Genomic DNA, 7,175 nt, shown 5'->3' with positions numbered 1-7,175 from the left:
AAATAAAAGTAAATTCTTCTTTAGTTATATCTAGGCTACTTGTTATGTTATGTAACCCCAAAGCCTAATGCACACATAGGTGGTGCTGTTGGGAGATGGCCGGGTCATAGTTGTGTGATTCTGGAATTAAGAGTTTGTGATAACTACATAGGTTAACATAGTTCTGGGTGTGGATAATGGAAGGGCCACCTGGGTGTGGGTGGCACCAATCAACAGACCTTAGCCTGGATGGATTATAAATAGATAGAAAGAAGGCCCCTCATGGCTGCTTCCCCCTGCCTGCCCTGCCATGGTCTGTATTTCCACTGCATGCTCCTCTGCCCTGCCGCCCTGCCTTGGAGCCAGCTGACTATGGACTGAAACCTCTGCAAACTGAAAAGCAAAATAAAGGTTTCAGCCTTCAACTTGTGAATGTTGGGTGTTTTGTTTCAACAATGAGAAAGTAACTAGGGCACTATTCAATCATAAACTATCATTCTTTTACCTTTGAGACTGAATTGTGGTATTTGATAAGTTCCCAATGTTTGGCTAATTTAAAGAATTCCTAATTATTAGTTTATCTGGATAATAAATATCTGTGAATAAGATTTTTCCTTCTTTTCTTTCATTAACCCTTGAGCAACAATACATGGTTCTGGTAGCAATGTCATAGTTCCATAAAACTTTAAGGCTATCTGTAATCTAGGTTAAGAAATATGATAATTATAACCTAGCCATCTGAATTACATTTCCCTAAATAACCAGCCCTCCTAGGTGAAACATTTTTATTTCACCTTTTCTTTTTATAGCTGCATCCCTTTGGAATCTTTTATCATTTTATTGCACTTGAAGCGCTTTTTTTTTCTGAGGTTGGGGAGAAAAGAGAACCGTTTGAACTTTACAAACAGTTATAAATGGAAGGAAGAAGAAGAAGGTCAGGTTTTGGGTCTGCTAACCTTGGTGATGTCCTTTGAAAGTGGTCCCCAGGTAGCTCTAACTTCTGTGAGCTCACGTGAGCCAGAGATCATTCAGGGGTCTCCCCTTCTTGGCAAACTGACAGAGGTCAAATTTTCACACAAATGAACAATTTCCCTGATAAAGTGAAACTGGTCTTTAAGCACAAGCTGTAATGAGCAGCCCTCTCTCTATAGCTCCCAATTTAAAGTATCCCCAAGGTTTCCAGAACAATTTCATCTGACCTTTAGTTAAAGACCATATTTTACTAGACCACCAATTTCCCCCATCCCTGGAGTGCCTGCATATGTCAGCACTTAGGAGAGACCCACAATGTGCTAAGGTACCTGTTCACTAGCACTGTAGAAATCCTGCCTCTCTCTTAGCCATTCCTGCATCTAACACCCACTCTGTCCAGTCTCCTAATTCTCTTTGAGAGGTTCCAAATTTATAAAGTTTTAAGACTGCTTCTTCAAATTCCTCAGACCACAAACTGGATCCTTCACACATCACAAAGGGGGTATATCTGAGAGCAAACTTATGTGTACGGTCTATCAAATACAGTTGCATTTTTCTCAGCCTAAAAGATGTGTATGGACTTTAAAGTTGTGATTAGCAGAATATTTTTATTCTGAATGCCTCAATTTATTTATTTGAAACTCCTTGTGTTCTATTTTCTTGCACCATTTCAGAACTGTATTTTATAACAATACAGTCAATGTAATAGATTGCATTCCTATTTTAAATATTCACTGATATAATACTGGCATTAATTTAGAAACACAAATCCTTGTTGAATCATAGATGCACAGATGTTACCAAAGGGACTATTGGACGCTTTCCCTCAACTAATTATCTTAGCATAAGGACAAGAGAGTTCCCATTTTGCTTCCAAGTGGAAACTTCTTGAATGGGACACTTTTATCTCTTCTGTGCTCTCTCACTCTCTCTTGCCAAGAGACAAGTAGTAAATTATTAGCTTAATGCCCTGAAGGTACCGAGCTGATGCTGTGAGCTGCTTTGCTTATCCTGTGATAACCACAGTGGGATGGGCTCTGTCCCTGGGAGGACGGAGCCTCCAGTTTGGAAGAGTAAGTTCATTCTGGGATGAAAGATTAGGAGGCATATCATAGCAGTACACAGAAACTACACACAAGAATCCAATTCTCAGCAGCATGAAAGCTCTATCTTGATCTTCACCTGTCTCCTTTTTGTATATTTTTCAGTCAGTTGCAAATATGGGAGAGATAGGAAAGGTGGTATTTATTGAAGTTCTAAAGCCCCACAGCATTTATAAACACAACTTTCAATCTGCAAAATAATGCTTGTTATCACAATCACTATTAGTTTTTAAAATTCTACTAGAGTTTGAAATACCTAACTTATTTCATATGAAACAAATTCAATAATACAGTCCAAGTTGGTTGAAAGCCCTCAGATGTGTGTTTAGTCCTTAGTGCCATCAATCCCACTCTAAGTACTGACTTCATACTGTTGCATAAAATTGCCTGCAATACAGTTTAATCTTATATAGAGTGATTATTTTAGATCTCTAAATATATAAGTAGAATTCTAATGATTAGATATTTGAAAGAGATATAGGAAAAGAAAAATAGCATACATTTTGTGACATTAAATATATGTACTATATATATATATATATACTATATGTAAATATGTACACATATCTATGTAGCCATTAAAACACAAAATTAAACAGAAATGATTGCAATGACAAAAACTGGAACATATGAAGAGTGTGCAGCATGATATTTATTGCCATATGCTTGGTAATTTATTTAATTCACAGAAATCCAGAACAGGTTAATTTTATTATTAATATTTTGCTGTTGATTAAACTGAACAACAGAGATGACAGACACTTCTTATCAAGTTATACAACCTTAGAATGACTTAAGCCCAAGTTTTGATTCCTGCCCTACGTGTCAGTCTCTGGTGTTGATTCTGCTTTTTTGTCCTCAGAAGTGCGGCTTCTGCTCTATAATAGCATTTACTCCGATTTCAGATCAGGTTCGCAGAGAAATGAGGACTGCTCTGTCTTGCCCTCACTTCTGGCATCGTGGCGTTTCGCTGATAGCACAGCTTCTGGCAGCTTCAGCGTCACAGATCAGCCTTTTACAGCATTTACTACATATATTCTCATCGTATGTGAGATGAACATATATTTTTCCAGTAAGTTATATTTTCAGCTGTGCAACTAACAAGATTTTCTCTTTGCAGTGGAAAAGGATCTGACGATTCAGATAGCTCTTTTGGAGAATGAACAGGAACATTTTCTTTCAAATGAAAGCAAAAATTCAATTAATAAATAATACAAAGGAAAGAAGGAATAATCTATGACCCCCATGGCTTATTATATATATTAGGGCCTATGGTCTGAATTTTAGACAACAGTCACACTGAGATTTATTTATTTATTTATTTATTTATTTATTTATTTATGTATTTTATGTATTTAGTACAGGGTCTACAGGGTCTCACTACGTAGATCAGACTCATAGTGATCCTCCTGTTTTCAGCCTCCCAAGAACTGGGATTACAGGCATGCTCCACTATACCCAGTCTCAATTGCTGTTTCAGCATGCCCCCGGGGGCGAGGCAGGCATAGCACACCAGGGATCAAACCCCAGCCACTGCACTGCCTAAGTGCACTGGGATTTAAACTACCTAGGTTACTAATCCACATATATATTGGGACATGTAGTCAAATAGTTTTCCACTGTGCTGACCAAAGCGTTTCCATTAAAAAGACTATATATATATATATATATATATATATATTCTGTCCCTGTGAGGATGGAGCTTCCAGTTTGGAAGAGTAAGTTCATTCTGGATTGAAAGATTAGGAGGCATATCTTAGCAGCACACAGAAACTACACACAAGATACATATATTTCAGAGATGGAAATGACTGCTTTGGTGTAAGGGTATCAGTAGTGTGAACACCTTGCTGCTTTGCTGAGGACTGGAGAATTTCTCTGCATATTGACTTGCATTGTTAAAACAGGACAGTGCAGGGCTAATTGTGAAAGTTGGTCACCAAACTGTAAAGGTTGATCATCCCAAAAGATAAAATCGCTCAGAAGATGTGCCTGGGGACAAATGTTGAATAATAGCAGTGACAGCAATTTTATTATTTCTAACAGGGATTTTTATCATGTTCCAGACATCATTTTAAGGCAGTTTATGTGACTATCCCATGATATAAGCGACAAAGCCACTTGTATCCTCTTCATACAACTGAAGAAGCAGACAGGGGAAAGCATGTCTGGGAATTGACAGGTATGAATCAGGACAGAGTGACGACCTTGGGAAGACCGATGTCCAAACAGGAACGTCATGCCTAAAGGCATCTATATTTAGTATTAATTGTACTCTGTGAACAAATAAGGGGCATCTATATCTTTTCAACAGCTACCCACTTGAAGCTTTGGAGGGATTAAATTCTGAGGAGACCTTCCACAGTGAGCAGAGACAAAAACGTCATGTCCAAGAGCAACAATGTAAATAAAATACTTATGTACTTCATATAGCAGAGACGCTGGTGTTCATGTCAGGGGTACAGAGAATGAGGACTGCTGGTAGAACTGAGCAAAGCTGGATTGTGCCTATAATTTTGAGCAGCGTTTGGTGCAGCACTGGTGATCATTTGAAGAGAAGAGAGGGGAAGAAAGAGCAGTTGAGCTGTTATTGTTATTGTCTCCCAAAGGTCGCAAGTCAGGCAGATTGAAACTGAAGAGAATAGAGTCGGAGGCAGGCAGGAAGGGAAATTGAGTACTCTTGCTCCTTCATTGAATGTGGTAGTGAGGGAAGAGCAAAGTATGGGTATGTTAGAAGCTTTCTTGCTTGAATGAGTGAATAAAGTGAGATTCATGATGAGTGATTTGCAAATGCAGAAAGTGGAGTGGAACTGATGCAAGGAGGATCAGGGAGTGGAGTCGTATGTAGTTGAACTATGCAAATGATTCTGTTCTTCAGTGGAACATTCACTCAGAGAATTGTTCTAATTATTCTTGGTGTGGCATCGAAGTTCCTAAGTGAGCGCTCTGGTGTGAATGTTACAAATTTGGTGGGACAAACATGGCTTAAAAATATCTAGGTGTAGAAGCTTGCAAATGGCAAAGTGGATTCCTGCCCAGTAGGTTAATGGTCGTGCAAGTCATTTTGCCCCAAGAGGAAAAAAATGTTGGGGGGTTAATGAACTATCAGCCTTTGCTTTCACTTCAGACAAGTCATATTTCATGGTCATAGGCAATACTACTCAGGGAATATCTCATCAGATTAATTCACCAGCATAATTATTATTTATCACATGCCTATGGTGGAGCACATTTTACTATGCAATTTGGCAGAGAGGAACAGATACAATTCCTTCCAACAATGTGGCTACATTGCAAGAGAAATTCCAAACCCACTGCCTATTTTGTATGACTTTTCAAAATGACAGTTTGTCAACTGAGGCCTTATGGAGTTATGCTCAAACCCCCCATGCTTTGACACTCCAGGTCAATATCAGGAAAGGTACTATAAAGAAAATGAATAATGACAATTCAGCTCACCAGATACTTATCATAAATCTACCATACAGTAAGCTGTGTCCTTCATTACGTCTTGTGAGAAGTCAAAGTGCAGAATATTTCTTTCTTTCTTTTTTTTCTGCCTTAGAAAGTCTGTGGTAGTGCATGCCGTGAGTGGTGGTATATGCCTGTAATCCTAGCACACTGGCAGACTGAGTCAGGAAGATTAAGATGGAGCCCAGGATGGACAGTTTAGCAACTTAGTGAGATTATGTCTCAACAGAGAAACTATAAACAAGAAATGGCTATGGATGTAGCTCCATATAGAGGTGTGAGTTCAATTCTTAGTATTGGGGAAAAAAAGGTATAATTAATTTAGGATGATGGACATCCAAAGGCCCTGTTTTTACATATTGTCTCATTTTATTTTCACATGTAGATAAGGAATGTGCAGAAGTATTTCCCCATATTTTATAGATTAACCCTTAGAGATAAGATAGCATCATGAAATTTCCAACAATAATAAAGAAAATGCTTGTGAATTACATATAATATGATAAGAATTGGGGCAAAAAAAAAAGAGTTGGGGCATTAAAACAAGAAAAGTTTAGTCTGAGAAGAATTAGTGGTCTGGAGTAAAAAGGCTTAGATCAGTATGAGCATCAGATACCCCATACCCTGGAACCTGCTAAAGTCACTAACTGACCACAGAACTTGTTTCCATTAAGCTAGAACTGCTCTTCCCACTCCTCTTTATCTAGACCTTCACATAGCCATGATAATCCATCACAACTGGCACTTATTATGAGAGATATTTGCTACCCAGACCTACACAGGAAGACACTTGGAATGAGACACCACAGGAGGACAAAGAGGTACAGTGCTTGAATGAAGAAATTGGAGCAATTTTTTTCCAGCGTTCTTTTGAGACACATCACCAAGGGCATAGTTACAACAAGAAAATGTTATCTGAGGGATGGTAGCAGGTTCACAGAGAATTAGACCTCTAAGAAGAGCAGTAGAATAAAGCTGTTTGCTTTACTCTAATTAGATAGGGGTTCTGAGACCTGCATCTTGTTGATGGTCATTCTTTTGTTCACATTCACAAAGAGCACACACTTTTGTTTTGTTCTGCTTTGAACAGTTGCGTGGAATATGATCTTGGACCCTTTGTAGCTCTTGCCTAACCTTGCAGTAATCACATCTCTACTCCAAAAGAAGTAAAAGCATGTCCAATTCTTTCCTAGTTCCATTCTCCCAGAGAGCAAACAAGGGGATTTTTCTTCAGAGAAGCTGATTAGTTCAGAAGAAAAATTCTCCACAATCTGTTTTAAGAGCATGACAAAGTGAAACATTTCTTTCTATTTGATTCTAAATTAAGATGAAAGGGGCTAGAGATGTTCATTGATAGAACAGGGAGCTAGCATGTGCAAGCCATTTTAGGGATGTGGAAGGGATCCAATCGCTGGCACCACAAAAACAAAACAAAACAAAAGCAGTAAGACCAAAACCAAGCTGAAAACTGGGCATGTTACTTCCTTCTGCACTTGTCCAATCAATCACCTCTATTTGGTCACTCATAGATGTTAGCATGCAGGTAAGGATCACAGGCAATTCTTTATCCTTTATCCACCAATACTTTGGCTATTTTCACAGCTTGGCTATTTTGTAGAGTGCTGCACAGAACCTCGAGAGGTCAGCAAG

The sequence above is a fragment of the Octodon degus genome, unplaced genomic scaffold, assembly GCF_000260255.1.
Source record: "Octodon degus isolate 3935 unplaced genomic scaffold, OctDeg1.0 scaffold00012, whole genome shotgun sequence".
In the NCBI taxonomy this organism is placed as follows: domain Eukaryota; kingdom Metazoa; phylum Chordata; class Mammalia; order Rodentia; family Octodontidae; genus Octodon; species Octodon degus.
This window is presented reverse-complemented; position numbering follows the sequence as displayed.